A 22,546-nucleotide genomic window follows, 5' to 3' on the forward strand; every position below is an offset into this window, starting at 1 on the left:
GACCCTTTTGACTAGTGTGTGGAGAATGGATCGAAATGTGGCATAAAGACCGGTGAGAAGTCACTCTATGGCCCAGTAGAGAGTGAGGGGTTGGGGGGTGAGGGCAGAGTTGGGATGCACTTGGGGGGCAGTAGGATCGGATGGGAGAGGACAGGACAGAAGGAACATAGGCAACAGCTAGGGGACCCCATTTCCAGAGTCCCTAATGAGATAGTGGGACCCGCTATGTAAGCCCAGCATCCAGGGGACATCTGCTCTAAAGCACCGGGAGGGGCCAGCATGGGGAGCCCTGAGGGAGGGCGGTTTGGCGGTGGGAGCGCCCCCTCCTCTTGTCCGGCCCTCTTCCTTTGGCCGGGGTGAGCACCATGGACGCACCCTTCTGGGGGCTCACTACACGACTGCAGCCTCAGACCGTCAGCTGGAGGTATAGCCACGCGGTCACTGTCACAGCACAGAGCCGTGTGTGCGCAGCGGGCTTGAGTCACGCCGGCTGCTGTGGCCACCGCCAGCCTCTGTCCCCGCCATCCTGCCCTTGCTCTTCTTCCTCCAGCTGTGGGGCCACCAGTTTCTGCTTCTCTGTCCCTGTCCACTCCTGTCCACTCCTGTCGCAGGGCTATGGCCACCGCATGTGCCTCTGTGCTTCCTTTTCATTTCAGTGACTTGGATGCCTAACCCCCCCAGGTACTGCTCCCAAGCCTCCAGGAAAAGTGGCCTGTTGAGTGGGAGGGGTTGTCTGCCCGCTGCGCACAGGTTCCACACGTTTCCTGCTCAGGTTTCGGGCGGGAGCGTCTGCGTGGTGGCAACCCCGGGGGGCCATTCTGTCAGCCAGGCATCTAATGGACTCATTGCAACCTGCTGCCATGCACACACAGAATGGCTTGTTCAGAGTGCAATCTTCTCCTTTCAAGTCACTTATTATGAGCCCCTGGAACATCTGATAGGCTCTCCCGAGGGGCGGAGTGGTAATTGGCCCTCCCATCTGCCAGGGTGGCTGTGAACCCTTCCCAAAGCTCAGGTCTGAGGCTCAGAGCAGGAGGGCAGAAGAGGGGCTAAGGGACCCAGGTGGGACCGGGATGGCCTTGGATGTGATTAGCACTCAGCGGCTGTGAGCTGTCCTAGAGGACACACCAGGATGTAATTATCAGCAGAGAAACCTCTCCTTTTAGGCAGATAAGCTGTGTAATGACTTGGGTGTGGCGAGGCAGGATGATTATGCCTGTGACCTGGCCCCAGAGGCTGGTTTTCTCATCATCAGGAGGAAACAAAAAACGGCCCTAGGTTGTGTTTCAGCTCCCTGCCACCAGCGTCCTCCCCACCCCCTGGGGGGCAGTGGGGCCACAGACTGCAGGAGTGTGGCAGAAACCTCCCTCCTGATGGCTGGGGAGTGACAATCCAGTCTCTGGGCAGTAAAGTCTGCAGGGCGGGGCCCAGGGCTCTGTGGTTCCCTCACAAGTGAGGGGCTCTCAGCCTCCGCTGGAGACCACTGCGCAGGGAGAAGCCCTGCCCGACAGCCACTGTTCACGTCTTCCTGCTGTGACAGTAACAATAATCTAGTGGCTTAAAACAATGCCAACTGCTTGTCTTACTCCTCCCCTGGTCACAAGTCCTAAATGGGTCCTGCTGAACTAAATAAAATCCAGGTGTTGGCACTGCTGTGTCCCTGGAAGTGTCAGGGCTGACACCTTTTTTCTGTCTTTCCAGCTCCTAGGCACTGCCCACAGTCCTGGGCATTCCGCCCCTGCGCCACCTCTAAAGCCAGCCGTGGCTGGTCCAGTCTTTCTCCTGTCCGGTCCCTCTGACCACCCCTTCGGTCACCTGCTGCCCGTTTGAGGACCCTGTGATTACACTGGGCCACCCCCATCATCCAGGATCAGCTCCCTAGTTCAAGGTCAGCCGACTGGCAGAGTTGATTCCATCTGCCTTAAGTCTCCTTGGCCAAGTAACACGTTCACAGGATCTGGGAGTTAAAACATGAACATTTCTGGGGCCATTATTCTTCCCACCACACACTCTAAGTATATTTGAAAGTGAAAGCTTGTAAAATTGCAAAGGAAAAACTCTATCAGTGGCTGGCAAGAATGATCAAATGTCTCTATACTGGCTCATATGTAGGCCCATTAGAAATAAAAAAGGAAGAAATGTTGCTGTTTATCCTTTCAGAGTAGAGAAGACTACATCTAAGTTTGACCTTGGGTCTTCCTGGATCTTACTTTTAAGTTCTGCAAAGAGCTGACCACAGAGCCAGGACCTGTGACAGTAAGTGCAAGACACTCTGAAAGCTCAGGGATGCAGGCAGCGAGCTGCTTGTGTGTCTCCCAGTCACAATATCAGCTGATGTTTGCTGAGCATGATTTTGTAGGAAGCACGGCATGAACCCATTGCATGTTCTCTCAGAGAAGCCTTGTAACCACACTGAGGTGAGTGTCACAGGCCTAATTGGCAGGCGAGGAAATGGAGGCATAGGAACTTGCCCTGGGACACACAACTGATAAATCTAGGAAGTCCCATCTTCAACTCCAAGGTAGTCCTATTACGTTCTGAGAAAGCACCGTGCTGAGCATGTCAAATACATTATTTCACTTAAACCAGACACTAACTTTGGAGGGTGCATTCCCTTGTCTCAGTGTGTTTTTCTTTTCACTCGGGGAACAAAAAAGAGGCTTGGTTTAAACCAATCTACCTCAACAGACACACTTTGGAAGAGTAGACATTGCTTATTTTTTTTCACATATTTAATCATGTTTGTAAAAGCAATGTGAACAAACAAAGCTGGTGCTCTGATTCTGTGCTCTCAAACACAGCTCTCTCCCGGGACCCTCTGTCCCAAACCTCCTTCCTTCAAGGTCCAGAACTACCAAAAGGCATTCAATATGCAATCAATATATCCTAGCTGCTTCTTTAAAAAGAACTCTCCATCTGTTAGAGATACATACCAAGGTATTTACATAAAATAATGTGATGTTTGGGAAAGCTTTAAACTACTCCAGTCCAGACGGATAGGAAGATGTGTAGGTAGGTAGGTATGCAGTGTGATAAAAAAAATATTGTGAATGTTTAAATTAAAAAAATACATTATAGTAAAAGACACATTGCCATGAATCCCCCTCAAAACACTCCCCCTCACTTTGTACACCCTCATCCCATTGCTCTTACCACCTTCTGAAGCAGTTCTGGAAGTCCTCTTTCATGAGTGTCTTTAGTTGCTCTGTTGTGCCTGCCTCGATGACCTGAATCAATTCAAAACGTTTATCTTTCATGGTCATTTTGACTTCGGGGAAGGGCCAGAAGTCACATGGTGCCAGATCTGGTGAATAAAGTGGATGAGAACACACTGTAATGTTTTTGACAGAAACTGTTGTACCAGAAATGATGTGTGACATGAGGATTGTCATGGAAGATAAAGTAGACACTCACCTAAGAGGACTTCCAGAGCTGCTTCAGAAAGTGGCAGGAAGGATGGGGTAAGAGTGTTTGCAGTGAGGGGGAGGATTTTGAGGGGGATTAATGGCAACGTGTCTTTTACTGCAATTAATAAGTTTTAAAAATTTAAACATTCACTGTATTTTTTGATCATAGTGCATAGATATATAGATAGATAATAGATGATAGATGATGATAGATAAATAAAAGAAACATAATGAAGAGAGCTATGAACCAAGATCCATTATGAGTTAATAATTGTTGAAGGCAGGTGGGTATCTGGGAGTTCATTATACACTTCTTTCTATATTTGCATGTACTTTTAAAGTATAAAAATAAAAAGTTAAATTTGAAAAATAGAAAACAGCATATATAACATATATGCACAGACAGAGATAGAGAGAGAGCAGGAGAGAGGGATACTTTCTGCACTAATTGTTCTGCTGAAGTGAGCGGCTCTAACACAGCCCTCAGTCTCCAAATCCACGGGTGTTTTTGGGCTCTTTCACATCAAGGCAGCCGCTGACACTGTTCAGACTCTTCATGTCTGTAAACTGGCATCCTGGCCCATTCGCACCTCTTTTGTGGGCTCCCTGATTTCTGCCATTCCTCAGGCGTTGGTTAATTTGAAATCAGGCCCTTCTCTCTCATTTCCCCACACGCTTTCCCTAAAGATACTCATCCTTTTGCCTGACTTCTACTATTACCAACTTTCTCTCTCCTTTTTCAAAGCAGCAAATCACGCCGTGAAACGCTGGGTCCTGGGGAGTGAACTGCTTTCTGCTCACTCAGGAAAACCCTCTCACACAGTAACAGCCCCACCTGTTGTAACACTGAGACAACGCAGCCTGGAAACCGGGGCCCTGCGGTCCACTTGGCCTCCTGCAAAGGCTGGCAGGACGCTGGTCCTCACCAAACCCAGTCTGTCCCCTAACTGGAAATTTCTTTGCAGCCAGGCACACTTTGAGAGGTGTGGTTTCATGGCCTTTCCCAGGTCAGTGACCTTGAATTATTGAAGCAAAACCATTCACCTTTCAGCCAGGCTGAGGTCCCAGCAATGTGAGTTATCCCAGAAGAATGGAGGGCAAGCGGGGAGAGGTTTCTTTCCACTCTGTGCCTGGGGATGCCATCTTTGACATTTGGGAGGTAAAAAGAAAAGCTACCATTTCCGTGATGTCCTAACACAACTATGCGCTTGAGGGCTGGTCAGTTCAGCTCGCCTTACAAGGGTTTCATTGAAGACCCGGCAGGAGAAAGAATCCACACCAGCTGTTTGAGCAGAAGAATTTAATATAAAGAGCTGCTAGTAAGAAGAACTGTTAGACAGAAGGTTGTTAACTCCTTAATAGAAAATAGCAGGAGCAAATGGAAAAGGATGGAGTAGTTCTAACTTAGACATATGAGGAAGGGTCCATGAGCCTGGAGAGGGGGCGCCAGCTGCTGTGAGGGTCCAGAGGGGTGGCGCATGCACAAACGGGGTGAAGGAACTGCTGTAGGAAGGAAATGCTGCAGCTGTGTTGTTCAAATAACATGCAGGGGCGGTGCACGGTGGGCGGTGCACAGTGGGCGGTGCACGATGGTTGATGATGCATGGTGGGGGAGGTTCTCAATTCACTCTGGCCAGATCCATCAGGGGAATCACTGTCTATGGCAGCTAGAGCCTTATGAAAAGTGTTTCGTAAATAATAACACTTGAAAGTCAAAATGGCTCCCTGACCCATGAGCTGCAGAAGGGATGCTGTGTTAGCGGCATGAAAACATCAATATCGTTGTCCGTCTCCATCAGAGCTTGGGTGACCAGGTGCATTGTCACTGAGCAGTCATGTGGTTAAAGGAATCTTTTCTTCTGAGCAGCAGGTCTCAGCAGTGGGCTTAAAATAGCAGTAAACTGTGTTATAAACCGATGTGCTGTCATCCAGGCTTTGTGTTTCTATTCGCAGTGCACAGGCAGAGTAGATTTCACAGAACTCTTAAGGGCCTAGGATTTTCGGAATGGTGATCGAGCCTTGGCTTCAACGTAAAGTCTCCAGCTGCATGAGCCCCTCACCGGAGAGCCAGCCTGTCCTCTGACGCGTTGAAGCCAGGCACTGACTCTCCTCTCTAGCTGTGAAGGTCTTAGATGGCACCTTCTTCCAATATGAGGCTGTTTTGTCTGCATTGAAAATGTGTGGTTTAGTGCAGCCCCTTCGTGAATTATCTTAGCTGCACCTTCTGGATAACTGGCTGCTTTGCTTCACACTTTTATGTTACGGTTCTTAAGCCTCATCACCCAACCTCTGCGAGCTTCACACTTTCCTCTGCAGCTTCCTCCCCTCTCAGACTTCATGGAACTGAAGAGAGTGGGGCCTTGCTCTGGATGAGGCTTTGGCTTAAGGGGACGTGGTGGCTGCTTTGATCTTCTATCCAGACCACTAAAACTTTCTCCATGTAGCAATAAGGCTGTTCCTCTTTCTTCTCATCTGTGTGTTCACTGCAGTAGCATTTTTAATTTTCTTCCAGAACTTTCCTTTCATTCACAACTTGGCTCATTGTTTGGCACAAGAGGCCTAGCTTTCGGCTTACCTCAGCTGTCGGCATGCCTTCCTCTCTCAGCTTAATCCTTTCTAGCTTTTGATTTAACGTGGGAGACGTGTGACTCTTCCTTTCACTTGAACATTTAGAGGCCACTGCAGGGTTATTAACTGTCCTGATTTCAATATTGTTGTGACTCAGGGAACGGGACGCCTGAGGACAGGGGCAGAGATGGGACATGGCCGGTCATTGGAGCAGTCAGAACACACACAGCATTTATCATTAAGTTTGCCTTCTTCTGTGGGTACGATTATTACCATAGTAACATCAAAGAGTACTGAGCACAGATCGCCATACAAACGTCATAATAATGGAAGAGTTTGAAATATTGTGAGGATCACCAAAATGCAACACAGACACACGAAGTGAGCCAATGTTTTTGGAAAAATGGCCGATAGACTTGCTGGATGCAGTTTTGCCACAAGCTTCAATTTGTAAAAAAAAAAAAAAAAAAGCAATAAAGTGAAGCTCAATAAAATGAGGTATGCCTGTACCATCATCACAGCTCTTGCTGGATGGAGGGAGGATCTCCATAGCTGGAGAATGGAATGTTCTAGGTGGCACCAACCAAGAGAACACAGATGCTGCTGAGGGGCCGTGCCCTCCGGCTGGAGGACGAAGCTCAGGGCGACCCCACAGGCCTCGGCACCATCAGGCCTGAAATCTCCGGGCCTGAGAAACTCTCTGCAGCACTTGAGAGGGTGGGCTGCTGCCTGTGTTTGTTTTAACACAATCACTCTACTGGCCACTTGGGGAGGCAGCAGTCCAGCCAAGGGGACCAACTAGCAGTTCCAAAACCTACTTCCGTAAGAACGCTGAGTATGTGTCAGATACCAGCAAAGTGAGCATATCAGCAACAAAAGAAGATGAGGAAAAGTTCAGTTTGGATCAACGTACAAGAATGTTGTAATCAAAATCTAGGGGGATTTCTTAAAATTTCATCATAGTTTAAAGTTCATCTTATTCCAAAAAAAATCTGTATTTGAATTAGTGCCATGAGATCTCTTTGGTGTAAGGCCTGGAAGGTCCACATCTGGCCCTGCCAAAGAGGACCCCTGAGGACACGAAGATCTCCAGAGACACTCAGCTGACAAAACCAGAGGCCACTTCACTTTACACAGTCCAGTGGCCGGTCCCCTTCAGTCTCTCCGTGTAGAGACCGTGATTCCTGCCTCACGTGCTCATCCACAGCCCTGTCCTGCCCCAGGCGTCCTGCTCCCACTGCCACGTGAGTGTGAACAGACACGCAGCTGAGTGTGAGCTCCACACTGAGAGTGAGGGCCCCTGCCTCCTGCTACCCTGATTGGTTGTGTAAATGGCTCCAAACCCCCCGTTTTTTATCTCAATTCCCCCATTTTCCTTATCCTGATTTGACCAGCGCCACCAGCTTTAATTCTAGAATGTGACACATGCCCGTGGAGTCCTCCCTGGGTCCTCCCCCGCCCTCCCCCAATGCCCACAGCAGCAGAGAGAGCAGGGAGGGTGCTGAAGGTATCTGAAGGTGCACACCTGGCAGTGTGTCTGTCCCGTTCGCCTACTGACCTGCTTGGTGACGTGATAGTCAGGTGCAGGCTAGTCTATGAGTGGGCCAAGGAGAAAGTCAAAGGTGGTTTGTTGTCTTTGCTCAGAGCATGGAAAGGGCCATGGATGGAAAATGAGGAGCAGCCCTCTCCCAGCACATGACCCTCTTTCCTCACGTGGCAACCACAATCCTGGTCCAACTTAGACTGGACCATGTCCCAGGCTTGCTCGGCCATCACTGGCCATCAGGAGATAATTCACACAGACCAGTGGGGACCATGTTCCCTGCAGGAAAAGGGCAATGGAAGATGGCCAGGAAAAGGGAGTACATTCTGGTCTTCTTCTCCAGGGCCGTGGCTGCAGCTCAGCGGAACACAGCCTCCGTGGCCGTCCCTCTCTCCTGCCCACACGAGCTGTGACCGTCGCCTGACACTCCACCATGGTGGCCAGTGCACAGGAAGGAAGCCAGTGTAATACAAGCCGGCCGAGCGACAGCAAGCACCATGGGGCACCGGAGGCCACACACACGTGTTTCACAGGCTTATGTTTGCAAAGTAAATGGCGGCGGGGTAGACAGGACGGCATGAGTTCCTGACCCTGGTCACAGGCTCCCATACCTCCCCCCTCGTGTTACGGGCATTAATGAACTAACAAGCTCCAAGTAAAACAGTTTCCGAATTTCAATGTGTAATTAAGATTTACACCCCTCAGTACTTGTCATTTAGGCCAAATTTAGACAACAAAACTAAAGACTTAACTGAAAAGATGGGGATTTCTCAAAGAGCGTGCAGGGTGTTACTCAGAGAGCGTCTCAGTGACACACAGTGGCCCCACGTGCCCAAAGCCAGCCAGCCGGAGGAGGCAGGAGGTGACGGGGTGTGAGGCGGGCAAGGCAAGGTCGCTCCAGTAAAACGCCTGGTGTGATGGGAAACGAAATGTACAGAACAGCACTCCTTAAACACGTGATGGACCCCTTCTCCCAGTAAGGCCACCTCACTCTTCCTCTGAGGACCACGAGTGGCATCACAACATGGTTGGAATAAGGATGATGGCCTGGTGACATCACAAAGCAAAGCTGATGAACCAAAGACGCTGTGACCTGTCACCGTCCTCGGTGGTGGGTGCAGCTGCTCCATCAGGAGAGATGAGAGTCTACTTGCTCCTTACAATTTCTGACCTTGAAGGCCCGATAAGCTTCCTTAGGAGTGTAAGTCTGCTATCTATGCCGTTTACGTGCTTAACGGGGACTCTTCCCAATCATGCAGGACAGCACCACAGTACAGACGACCTGAGCCACCCCGAGGGGTGCGGGAGGCCCTGATGCCATCTGAGGACAGAGGGAGCAGACACAGAGGTCATGACAGAAGCCAGCAGAGCAGTGTGCATGTTTTCTGAACAAACCTGACCTTGTTTGCTCTTGCTTTTGGCAAAATAACAACAATAATATATTTGTTTCATTCTAAAAAAATTAGTCAAATTTCTTTAGGTGTTTACATAAAACCCTTGGTACAAAATTGGTACAAAATGTAGATTTCTGGCTTTTGAGATCCGCTCTGAATTCAAGAAACTGGGTAGAGTTTCTGAGGAAATAAGTTGTTAACTTAGTGGTAACCAATAAATCTAAGGAGAAGTTCCAAAAATTTCATCCTAAGAGTAATTATTTACAGATTTTGAAAATGCCTTTCTTCCTAAAAGCTAAAACATTTTAACCCTATTTACTTTGTTTTCACAATAGGGAAACCAAGAGGGGCACCTTTATCTCCTTTGTGATAAAAATGGGAAATCTGAGGTAAATAAAGAGATAGTATGAGCAACCAGAAACGAGGGTTCAAAAGTTCGCACTCCCCATAAACTAATTATGAAAATCCAGTAAATGTGGCCATTTCCAGAATGACGGGGTGGCCCGAGTCTAGGTGCCGAGTCTGACTCACCTTCATCATTATTTCTTGGAGCAGAAATAATGGTCTCAGAGAGGGGCCCGGCACCTCAAATAGCTGCAGATTGAAGACAAAATCCAGATCTTTGACCTAATCATCTCCATGGCAACTGACCCAAAACACAACGCACGATCCTAACGCGTGTGAGGCCAGCTGTGCAGTTAGCCAACAGACTCAGTGGAGAAGCCACTCCTGCCTGAGACAGTGTCAAGTTTCCCACCTGTGCTCCCCATACAACACTGTCCCATCGTGTCGTAGACTTTCTCGTGGCTTCGGTGACCAGTGAGCGCTTTCTCATTGGATGCATGCTCCTCACAAAGGTCGTGTGAATGACTGCAGCACTCTGGCTAGCAACCTCTGGTGGCAGATGCCAAAAAGGGGTGGTACAGCCCATGCTGGGTTGGGGCGGTTACAGATGTTGGAGCTTGAACCGCTGGATGTGCTGGAATGCAGACTGGTCAGTGGGTCGCAGACCGCCGAGAGGTGTTTGCGAAAGTCACAACAGATTTATTGGACCTGAGTGATATCAGACAACGAGCAACTCAGATTCCTCCAAGGGGGAGCCCCAACATTTAAAGGCCCTCGGGAAACAAGGCTAAGCACTTGCATATTTACATTGGTCTGGACAAAACAGCTGAGTCAGCGTACCAGGTGCGTGCACCAGGCACCACCTTCTCTCAGCTCTGGAGGCGCTAGAACCCCCACCTCCTGACAGGCCGGGAGCTGCCTCTGGTCCTGTTAGAACATGGGGCTCCCAACCACCATGTTCAAGACGTGACAGATGGCACCAAGTGCATGAACCCTCCCGAAGGCTGGGGAGCAGCCACTGAGGCCCCCACCTGGCAGAGGGGGGGCTCTGCGCCCACAGGCCGGGGGATGTGCTCAGGTAACATGGACATTGGGACCAGCACCTGGCGACCTGGTGGACGTCCCCCTCGCCCTGTCTTCGTGTCCTTCTTTCAGGAGGCAGCCAGAGAAAAGGCAGTTTCGATCTGACTTAGTGGCCCCGTGGGTGGCTCTGAACACAGGCGAGAGGGAGTGGAGACACCAGCTAACATTTCAGGGCCCCCCCTCCTCCCGGCTGAGCCCATGATTTCCTTTATTTGGCTCCTGACAAATCCCATTGTCCCACTAAGTCAGCCAGCAAAGCTGTGTGAGAACGCCCCCAGAGCCGTCAAAGGACTGCTGTCCAGAGGCACAAAGCCCACCCTCACCCCAGCCGCACGCCCTGGACAGCCCAGGACAACACCACCTACTCCCTCTGTCCCCAACCCTAACTGCAGCCCTCTGCTATTAAGATTAAGACGCTAATCCATGCTTCATCTCCGGCCCTTTGAGGCCATTTTTAAAGGTAATTCCGTGCTACCCATTTGGGGACCTGGGACACAAAACCTTTCAGGACTGACCTTTGATTCCCTTCGGAGGCGCTAACAGGTGAAGCCCTCCCATTCCCCCAACCACGTTGATTGATAACACGGAGCTAATCTCTTGCCTTTGTTCCTGGGGGCAAAGGTTGGGGCTGCGCCTTTGAATCTGGGCCTTTCAACTCCCCAGCGAGTAAATCGGACCAGGACCTGCGGCCCCGGATTAATTCCTGGCAGGAAACTCTCTCCTGGTCCCCTAATGACCAAGGCCTCTGCTTACCGAACACGCCCCTCCCTTCCCTTGGAGCCGGCAGCCTGGAGCCCGTGGCTGCTGTTCCGTGAAAGGGAGGCTCAGAAGGAGCACGTGCAACGATCTCAGGGTGCACACAGTTGACCTGCTGACCTGGGGTGACGCTGGCCGGCCTCGGCGTCCTGACAGGCACACAGCCCTCAGGAGACAGAGGACAACATTCCGCTCTGGACAAAAGCCCCGGGGCCAGGGCTTGCTGAGCGACTGCTGGACACGCGGACGTGGCTGGTTGCAGGTCAGGGGCCCTGAAGGAAGGCCTCCCGGTTCACCGCGCACTTGGGCCACAGAATGGAGCTCAGAGCTGTTGTTCCGGAGATGCCCGTGTGCCTCCTTCCCGCCTTGCCGCACCCCTCACCTGGGTCCTGGCTGCTGTGCAGCTCTATGCCCAGCCCCCTCCACCATGGCTCTTGGCTTCGGCTCCCCTGATGTCATTCACTTGCAGTACAAGTTCCGGTCTGCAGCCTGTGAGCTCTAACGATCCCCCATATTTCTGGGTCCACCATGGAAACAACCCGTCCACCCTGAGGCCCGCCCACTGCGGCCTGTTGGAGGGGCTGGGATGCAGGTGGGCAAGGTTGGCGGGCCCCGCAGGGCTGGCCCAGGAACCCATGCAGGCGGCAGAACCCACAGCAGGCGGGTGCTGACTGACGAGCCAAGTGACAGGCCCCTGAGGAGGCCAGGTTGGGGGTCGGGCCACATACCGTGTGGCCTCATCACCGTGGTCTGAGCATTAGAGTGACACGAAAGGCCATCAACCATTTCCATCCCCACATAGATAAGGCGCCTGGGGTCAGAGACGAGCAGCTTGTCACTGGGGATACAGGCACCACGTCCCACGCCGCCCTCGGCAGTGTGTGACGCCCTCACACGTGACCCAGAGAAGAGTGACTGACTCCATGTCTGCATTCCCGCCAGGCAGTCTCTGATTCTTCAGCATCAGAAGAAAGATCACACGGGATCTGTGTGTCCAGACACGGAAACTACACCCACAGACGGCACCTTGCCAAGGGTCATACAGTTCATAGGTGGCAGGACTAGAACTTGGATTCCGTGGAAAAAACACAGACAGACCTGGGTTCAAATCCGACCCTTCCCTGGAGGTGACGTTTCTGAGCCTGGAATCCTCATGGTGCCTCTGGGCTTGCGTCCAAGCCAAAGGGCAGTGCTCGTTTGAGAGAAATGACGGTGGCAGCCAAGAAGGGACCAGCTGCTCCAGGAAGACAATGGAGAACATTACGGATGTCATCATCGGGGCCACGTCCCAATGACAGCACACACCTGAGAGGAAACCGTGAGCAGGCAGTGGCATGGCTGTAACCCAGGGGACGGGTTTGCTCAGTTACTTGGGAGAATGAATGGGGTGGAACTGAAGGTCATAACCTACAGGTGCCCGTGGACTGCCCAGAATTTAGAATTTTGGCAAAGGACACGATGGCCTCAAAGTACATCTTAAGCTCTGACAGCCGTGACTTTCGGGAACAGCTGCTCAATCCCATTGTCCCCAGGCAGCGGGTCCCTCAGGCCATCGGTCAGAGGCTGACGACTTGGGGCTCCTGCAGGAACAGTGTCCCCAAGAGCTGGGGGACAAAAGCAGATGCCAGAGGGAAAGAAAGGTGCCAGAGAGAGAGAAAAGTGTCCCCGTCACACGCAGGGCTGCGCCATGCATGAACTGCAGACCTCATGGAATCCAGGCCCCATGGAGGAGCCACGGGGAGGGCCAGCCCAGACAGATGGCGTGGTGGCAGTTGGGGAGACGGCTGGCAGGAAGGAGGGAGATACACAGTCCAGCACAGATGAATGATGTGCGATGATTAAAGGCTGGGTGGCAGCGACACCCCGTGAAAGACGCAGCTGCGGAGCAGGGGGACTCTGCACACGGCAAGCGGAGGGAGAAACATTAACCAGGTGACAGGAGTCCGTCATTCGTCTTATTGTTGCTTCAGGAATAGGTTACCTTTCAAACAGGCCACCTGTTCCTCTAAAGCATCACTGGGGCTGTTATCTTGCGCACACATTCCAGAAGAAGCTGCGGGGGGGCCGTCCCTCAAGTCTGGAAACCGTGGGGCCGGCCTGGACTGGGGGTGCTATGCGTGGCTGCCCTGTGTGCTTCCCTCTGGCGGTTCCAGGACCCCCAGCTGACTCGGGCGGTGGTGACCTTTTGTTGGGCACAGATCCGTCAGGGAGATTAGTTCCACTTTACACACGAACGTGTCACCACCTCATCTTGGCATCTGCCAACCTGATGGCAGGTGCGTGTCCTGAGTTTTCTGCAATGGTAAATAACTGACGCTCACCTTACTGTCCCCTGGCCCACAGGAGGGGTGCTGCTCCTGGCGGGGGCGCACCTCTGAGCCACACAGGGGCTCCCGTGCGGCCTCAGGTGTTCTAGTCGCAGCAGCTTCATGGAAATCCAGGCCAAAGGCAAGGAAAGGCTTGGCTTTCAGACTGAAGTTTCTTGCACCCACAGAAGCCGAGTTCGCTGGACAGGCGGAGGACGGCCCTGCCCTTCCAGCTAACGCCTGTCCCACGCTGAGCATATTAACACCTGTGCTTCCCGCCGGCGGAAGCTGAGGGGACAAGGCGACCGCACACACACCCTGCAGGGTGCACAGGGCCGCGGGCCTGCACTTCCGCATGGGCACGCGACACGCAGCCGCCAGCGGGCGCAGGGCCGTCGTGCTCCCTGCAGGTGCGACGGCAGAATGCAGTGCTGCTCGGTCCAGACAAGCGGCCTGCACATGTCTTCGTCCTTGCAGCTGCTCGTGTGTCTGGCGAGCCTTCAGAGAGGTCAGGAAGGCCACCTGCATCCCTGCCCGCCCAGGGGACACCCCCTCCCCCGTGTGTTTGGAGGTCCTCATGTGGGTCCCCCTTCCGGTTCCCGGACACGAGACCTCAGGGGCCGAGCCCAGGTCTCACTGGGTTCTGGGTTGGTCCCCTTGTCCACGGCCAACGACCCAGCCTCTTCAGCATGTGGCTTCTGGCTGTTCTGCTGGGCCGCCGTTTAGCCTGCATCTCCGGTGACCCTTAGACACGTCGGACTGACTGAGGTGGGGACCATCCAAGACCTGAAAACGGGCTCGGCCCCACTTCTGTGGCTCTGGCTTTGTTTCTGTGGTTGGCGAGACTCTTCCCTTCCTGAAAGGCAAAGCTTTAAAACTTGCAGCATCACAAGACCTCGTTGACTGGTTTGAACAAAAACGAACTCTGAAGTGAGCTGTGTGCTGCCTGTGCTTCAGGAGTCCCTGCAAAACTAGGTGCAGGGAGCTCCGTGGCCATCTATCCATCACCCCCATTGACAGCACCGACGGGGGCCATCAGTTGGTTTATGGAAGGTGGATGGCTCAGGGGAGGGAAAGTGCCATCGATCTGGGAACCCACTGTGCTGACCCCTTCCTGCCTCCCCACCTTGGAGGTGATGTGTTTATTGCTGCTTCTTTGCAGAGGAGACAATAAATAACCAGGTGTCAGTGTCTGTAGACCATTTAAAGGCATGTCCACAACACATGGAATATTGAAAACGGGATCTCGGACGTGATGCTAGAGCTTCAGAAGGCCAGGCAGTGACAGGTCTCCCCGTGCCCCAGGGAAGTCCCAGGAGAGAAATATTTTGTAAGAGCCTGCAGAGAACTTCCTGTTAATGGTCAGTGCCTGCTCGGTGCCTAAGAGGGAGAAATGCTTTTCTACCCGTGGTTCCCAGCAGCACAGACCCATAATGTGACTCCGTAATGTGACAGAAAGGCAGTAAATAAGCTCAGGAGATGACAGTGTTTCAAGGATAAATGGGCGAGGTAGCATGTCCTCAGTCCCCCTTCCCCTCACTCTGCCGTTGCCACGGAGACCAGTGCAGGGCAGGGCCATCTTAACAGCGGGCATCTGTGGGCATGGGTTTTCCACCTGCTTTTTTCCTTCTTTTTTCTTTTATTTCAAAAGGGGCTTACAAAGTGTGCAGCATGTGAATTTAAATTTACCAACTTAATTTTCATCTAATCTACCTAATTACCTAACACCAACCCCTGCCCAGCCATCCATACATGCCAGCTTTGTTCAGGAAAGGATTTAAGATGGCATACTGTACATTGCTTTCTTCATTCAAAATATGCATAATTATTTTTCAAATTCAAAGAAAAATGTAAGCTTTTAAATAATGGCATGGCTGCACTAGCCCTCAGTTTTTCTGCTGCAGTATTTTGTTAAATGAATCCAACGTGCTGTTGAGCTCCGAGTGTTTTAGAAAGCAGGACAGGTTCACAGAGAGCCAGGTTCTGAAAGACAGCTGTAAGTGTGACTGCACAGTCACCTGCCAAAATACAGCACAAACACGGTTAAAAGGCTGTGCAAAAGCTGCTTATAGGTAACCTGCTTTATCTTTCAACAGATCCAAGGATAAAAAAATAGGATCATCTTTATGGAAGCTGAAAAAGCGATAAAATTCAACATTACAAACTTTAATAAAATAGGGTTAGATAAATATGTTAACACAGTAAGATACATCTATCTCAGCCCGAAACGCAATAACAACGGAAAACCTTCTACAAACGATAAAGACAGTAAGGTACCAGGGTACAAAGTTAATATACAGAAACCAATAGCTTTAGAAGATATAATGGAAAAAATGGCCCCGTTTAATTAGCGAAAAGCCAAGATGAGTGTGTGGGAATAAACTGAAGTTAAAATCGATAGGAGAAAGAAAGACTTATGATGTTATTTAACATGAAGATTCAACGTCCAGAATGTCAATCTCCCCAACTTATTTTATAAATCAATGCAACTTCAATAAAAGCAATAAAAACCCAGGTTTTTCTGGATCTTTGTGTTTTATTGTGGGATGAGGACTAGACAATCTCATTCTAAAGTTCAAACAGGAAAAGAAACAAACAAGAATAGACAGAAAATCCTGTAAAGGAAGAGTTAAGAGAGGGAGATAAAGTGTGATAAGTTCCTAAATCATATAACAGTTTTAACAATTAAAACATTATTGTACTGGCTCATGCACAGACATACAGAACAACAGAAAAACACAGAACAGGTAGACACCAAATATGTGAGAAATATTATATCATTAAGATGACATCTCAAATAAATAGCAGAAAAAAAAAGGATTATGTGAGAAATGGCATTAGGACAATTCACCGGCTATCTAGCAAAATAAATAGTGAAAGACAAAAGTTGCCCCCATATCTCACACTGTACATCAAAACAAATTCCAAACATGTCAATTATTTTAATGTTACCAACAAAATCATAAAAGTACTAACAGAAATCATGAGCAAATTCCTTTACAACTGTCATAAAGGAAAGATTCTTCTAATTAAAACTGAAAACCCAAATGTACTGTAAGAAGGATTTATAGATTAAACTACACAAAAGTAAAACTTCTGCATGAAAAAACTGCCATCAGCATATTCATAAATCAAGATAGACAATGAGAAAAAATTGTGTATTTTACCTCCTGTCACAACCTGTAGGCTTACTATATAAAGAATTCCTAGAAATCAATAAAAAAGACAAAATCTTCAATCCAATAGATAAGTGAATAAACACTTCAACTAGATAATCCACTGAAAAGAAAATACAGAGATGTCCAACCTTGTTCACAATAGAAAACCTACTAGATTGGTAAAAGTCAACATGTTTTTATAATCAACTGTGGATACAGAGGCATTTTTAAACATTAGGGAAGTAAATTTTATAACCCATTTGGAGAATAACTTGTAAACAGCTATAAAATTACAAAGACATATATCCTTTGAGTAATTTTATTCCTAGGAGCTGATTCTAAAGATATGTGCAAAATGACATACATGCAAGGCTTTTGGTGCAGCATTATTTGTTATAACAAAATAATTGAAACAACTGAAGTGTCCATCAATAGGAGACACCCAGACAATGGAATACGATGCAGCTTTAAAAATGGAGAAGCTCTCCATGGACTAACACGGGGATCGCCAGTCCACACCGTTAAGTAGAAGAGTCAGGTGGAGGATAGTATGTACGCCGTGTTTCCCCAAAAATAAGACCTCGCTGAACCATCAGCTCTAAGGCGTCTTTTGGAACAAAAATTCATATGAGACCCGGTCTTATAGCACAATAAGACCGGGTCTTATATAATATACTATAATGTAACATAATATAATATAATAATACATAATATAATGTAATATAATATAATATAATATAATAATACGGGTATATTATAATACAATACCCTGTATAATATAATAATATGATATGATATATGATATGATACTGGGTATAATATGATATCATATAATATAAAATACCAGGTATAATATAATACCCAGTCTAATATAATATAATATAATATAATGTAATGTCATGTAATACCGGGTCTTATATTAATTTTTGCTCCAAAAGACGCATTACAGCTGATAGTCCAGCTAGGTCTTATTTTCAGGGAAACACGGTACTATGCCACTATATGTCTGAAAAACAGGGAAAGTGCAAGTACCATACATATGTGTATTTGTTCATATATGCATTAGGAAACTCTCAGGGTACACAAGAAACTAGTCATAGCTCATATCCTTAATATATAAAGAACTCCAAGAAATTAGTAAGAAAAGAATTTCTTACACAGAGAAATGTAGAGAAGGAGAGGGATGGAAAACAGACTTCTAAGTGAAAACCTTTTCAGGTTTTTTATTTCTAATTCATGTGAATTATTACCCATTCAACAATTTAAATGTAAAAATTAAGTTTTAGAGGGTAAAATTATCTTTTTTTATTTAAACAACACTTTCTTTTATAATTGGGCCTCAAATAATCAGTATTACTATTTTCCAACTAAACAGGCTGCCATTGACTTCAGAGACCAGTTATTTCAGCACTACAGACAGCAACAAAGTTAATATATTATGTAGTTTGCACTTGCTAGTAGGTAGAATCAACAGAAACAGTCTTTTCAGCACTACAATGTGATTTCCTTACCACGTGATTTACTGTGTTCTCTTTTTCTCTCAACCTTACTGATTACGGACTCAGCAAAACCACTTTACCAGCTAGTTCCTTGGAACCCATGCTTGGTCAGTACCTGTGGAAACTAAAGCAACATTATCAATCGTCTCCAAGACAACAAAGGCTGGGTTCTGTAGGAGACAGGTAGCTGGGCACTTCTGGTCATTCTCTCCAAGGTGCTGGCCCAGGTGTGGCTCACTGAGATGGAGGGGAGTGACTCCTGAGCACGTGGAGTCTGGGCCTGGGGCAGCAGGTGCTGGGTGGTACAGCTCCATCCTCTGTGCCGTCAGCCCCAGGAGCTGCATAACCCAGACACCTGCAGCCAGCTCCGGCCTTTCCTGGGGCCCATATGTGGCCAGCTAGACAGACAGAGTTACCCATGACACCCAGCAGGTTTTGGAAATTTGTGTTAATTGGTGAAAGCTGAAGCCCGAAACCCTGCTGACCAGCGCCACTGGGCTTGCCGTGCTCTGCTTGTGCTCGTCATTCGAATTTCTCCATCCTCACGTGGACCCCCAGGCCTCAGCGTCCAGTTCAAGGGCCTTGCCGAGGGCACAGCCAGCTTGACCACTTGGCCTCCCAGACTGGAGCTTTGTCCCTGCTGGAGACCTCGCACTTTAGCTCTGTGGCCGTGACTAAGTCCTGTGAGTGAGGCCCGGCTGTGGGGCTGGAGGATTGGTTGTGATGAAGTCACGTGACGTATATAAAGCACAGGTGCTCCACACAGGAACCGCCCGGTCTGGTGACCACGGACACAGTGACAACGCTGCCCCTTCGTCCCCTCGGGCTCTACTTCCATCTCTTTCCGTCAGCCTGGCTGGGTCCCTCTGGCACCTGTAATAGCTGCTGTCCTTGTCCCTTACTTTGGAAGGCAGCCTGGCTCTGGGTGCCCTGCCTGTGTGTGCACTTGTGCCCATTCGTCACTCCGGCTCTGCCTCTGGTCACCTGGACGCCTCTGCGGGTGCCCTGTGGTCTCTGCCCTGACATGAGGGAGCAACGCACACTGAATGGTCCGCTCACCCGCTTCAGCGTGCACTGGGAGATCCTGGGGAAATTGTGAGAAATGACGGAGCCATGCCTGCGTGGAGAAAGGGCTTAGTGCTTTGGAGGTGTGTTCATGGGTGATGACACGCGTCCTCAGCGCACAGCAAGATCACGGCAACACACGGCAAAATCGATGTGAAGACACTCCTTCTGCTCCACCCTGAAGAAACCAGAGATTGTGTGTGTTCTAGATCACACAAGGGGAGGGAGAGGGGAGTGTTCCGTGAGCTGAGGGGGCAACTGCTTCACAGGCTCCGGTGGTCACACCACCCACAGGACAGACGGGAACCCTTGGCGGTGGCAAACCCATGAAACCAGGAGGACACTCCTGAAGGGCTGTTTTTCTCGAATGAGGATTTGACGCTCCACGGACATGGTCTCTTAGGGGTGGCAAAGAACGACACCCCCAGCAAACAAAATAGCAATATCAAGTGAGTCACACCAAATCCATTTAAGTCAGGGAGAAACCTACTATATTGAGAATGTAGCTTTTCACCTCAATGTGAAAACAAAACAAAACAAAACTAACAAAACATTTCTTGTAGGTGCTCAAAATTCCAGGTCTGGGGTTCTTTGATGCTGGAGTATTTGCCTTGATCATTGTGGGCGGGGGGTGGGGAGGAGGGGAGAGCCACTGGGGACCCTGCCAAGCAGAGCTGACACACTGGCCCTCGGGGCAGGCCTGGGGGGGCGCGGTGGTGGAGGTCGTGTGAATAAGAGACAGCAGCATGGCTGGACGTCTCAGCCACCATCTGGACAGGACACTTTAAAGGAAGCAGCACTGTCACCATTTGTCTTTGCCTGTTGGACATCACACCTCCAGGCTCATCTCAAGTCACAGCCTCACACCTTCCTATTTGCTCCCAGGATGGGGAACACACAGCTGCAGGTCCCCGCAAACTGGTACCAACCTCCCCCACCCTCGTTCCCGCTCCTGGAGACGGTGGGCCTGAGCAAAAGCCAACATCCGCTTTCCTGACACAGGACTCTGTGCAGAAAAGGATGGGCCACACCCTCCCAGGCCGGCTGGGGTGACTGAACCCCAACTTCACCCAGCCTCCAGCCCCCTCAAACCTCTTCATCCTTGAAAACCAACTGTCTTCCTATTTTGTCAGCTGAGCTATTTCATGTACCTTTCTTCAAATCCCTTCCTCTCCACTGCATCTGAGTCTGCACCATGCTCTCCAGTCCTGTCCTCTTAGGTAAGCAGGCCCCACGGGGGCTGCACACACCTGCCTGTCCCCTTGCTCCTGGCTCCAGGACGCTCATCTTCAGTCTGTAGGTCCTGCCCCCTCAGACGCCTTCCTGAGGCCCAGACATGCACTCAGCTCTCCTGGGCAGGAGCCCCTGTGACTCCAAATCGGCACAGTCTGCGTTCCCCTCTCTCCTCCCTCCTCCGCCCCCTGAGACCCTGAAATGGCTCAGCGTGACCCTCCTATAACCAGAGCCTCATCGCACCACGTTTCTGGGCTCATGTCTTTCTTCAGTCCCCCTGGGCCTCCGTCTCACTCTGGCTACATCCTTCCCAACCTTCTTTGTTGTCCTATGTTATTTTTTCAGTGGTCAGGCTGCTAAATGTTTTTCCCAAGGGTTCGGTCCTCTCTCTTCTCACATCACAGACAACCCCTCCCTCCAGTATAATCCAGTAACAGACTCGTGGTTCAGACCACGAGGGAGGAAAAGGGAACCAAGGGGAGACCTCCGCCGGCCTTCCCAGCTGGTACCCAAGGAGCCCTCGGACCTCACTCCACGGTCCCTGCCTGGCTACCTCTGCAGCTTCTGTCCTCCCAGGAACCTTTCGTTCAAACACTTTGGGATCCTTCAGCCTCCCAGGCAGAATGTTTTCAATGGCATGAAACAAAATATTTATTTTCTAATTCATTATGTCTGTTTATTATGTGACTTCCGTCCAAGCCAGAGAAATCAGAATTATCAACTATTATAGGGAAGCAAAACAAATGAGGCTGGAGATACAGGACTGGGACCCAGCAAGACACGGCCTCTCCAGGGCGCTGAGCACGCTGGGTGGCACGTTCATGCAGAGGGGGCTCCTGCAAGCTCCTCCTGGCTGGCCCTTTCAGGCCGGCCGCGTCCTAGAGACAGGTGAGCTCAGGGACAGGTTCTCTGGACAGGCTGTTCAGGGGCTGGCGCTGCCACGTTACCCTCGGCTGCAGGCGGGGAGCGCGGGGCTACCAGCCACCCTTGGGGGCTCTCGGGTATTAGTTACACAGCGCACACTCAGGTGGCTTGAAAGAAGCGCCCAGGCCCCGCGGGGCCCCTGACGGGCTCCACACCCGTTCATCCTGTTGGAACCACTGCCTGAGCGCAGGTCTGCAGGCAGGGCCTCCCACCGCGTGTGCCACCGGGGAGCCGCCTCGTCCCACTGTCCTCGGTCACGACGGCCTCCTTCGCAGGGTCGCTGAGGACTAGTACTTGAGGCAGCATAGAGCAGGTGACCAACAGGCAAAGGGTAACGCCAGTGGGTCACTAAGAGGCTGGCAGAAAACACACCTGGCACGGGAAGCCTGGCTCTCGGCCAGCTCTCATTGTGGGGCCCCGCCCCGCCCCCAGCGCACGCCCCCCCCAGCGCACGCCCCCGCCCAGCGGACGCCCCCACCCAGCGCACAGCCCCGCCCAGCGCACGGCCCCGCCCAGCGGACGCCCCACCCCCAGCGCACAGCCCCGCCCAGCGCACGGCCCCGCCCAGCGGACGCCCCACCCCCAGCGCACGGCCCCGCCCAGCGGACGCCCCCGCCCAGCGCACAGCCCCGCCCAGCGCACGGCCCCCGCCCAGCGCACGCCCCCCCAGCGCACGGCCCCGCCCCCAGCGGACGCCCCCGCCCAGCGCACAGCCCCGCCCAGCGCACGGCCCCCCCCAGCGCAGGCCCCGCCCAGCAGACGCCCCGCCCAGCGCACGGCTCCGCCCCCAGCGTACGGCCCCGCCCAGCGGACGCCCCACCCCCAGCGCAGGCCCCGCCCAGCAGACGCCCCGCCCAGCGCACGGCCCCGCCCAGCAGACGCCCCGCCCAGCGCACGGCCCCGCCCCCAGCGGACGCCCCGCCCCCAAGAGCACGGCCCCGCCCAGCGCACGGCCCGCCGAGGACTCAGGAAGCAGCAGGTGACACCCCTCCCGCCTCCGCCCTGTGAGGGCGAGCAGCACTTCTGCTCCTCACTCGTCACTGGTCAGCGCAGACGGGGACAGTCACGTCGCCACGTGCCTGGACAGGAAGGTGCGTAGCCTTTACACCACGGCTGTGCCCGCCGGCTTCACCACCTGCAGTCCCTGGGACGTGGGGACGTGGTGACCGGCGTGTTGGCCTCAGACACAAAGTACTCGCACGTGGCGCTAGGCAAAGGACGTGGCAGAAGGACCCGGCCCTCGTCGTGGCTCTTACTGGGGTAAC

The sequence above is a fragment of the Rhinolophus hipposideros genome (genome assembly GCF_964194185.1).
Source record: "Rhinolophus hipposideros genome assembly, chromosome: 3".
In the NCBI taxonomy this organism is placed as follows: domain Eukaryota; kingdom Metazoa; phylum Chordata; class Mammalia; order Chiroptera; family Rhinolophidae; genus Rhinolophus; species Rhinolophus hipposideros.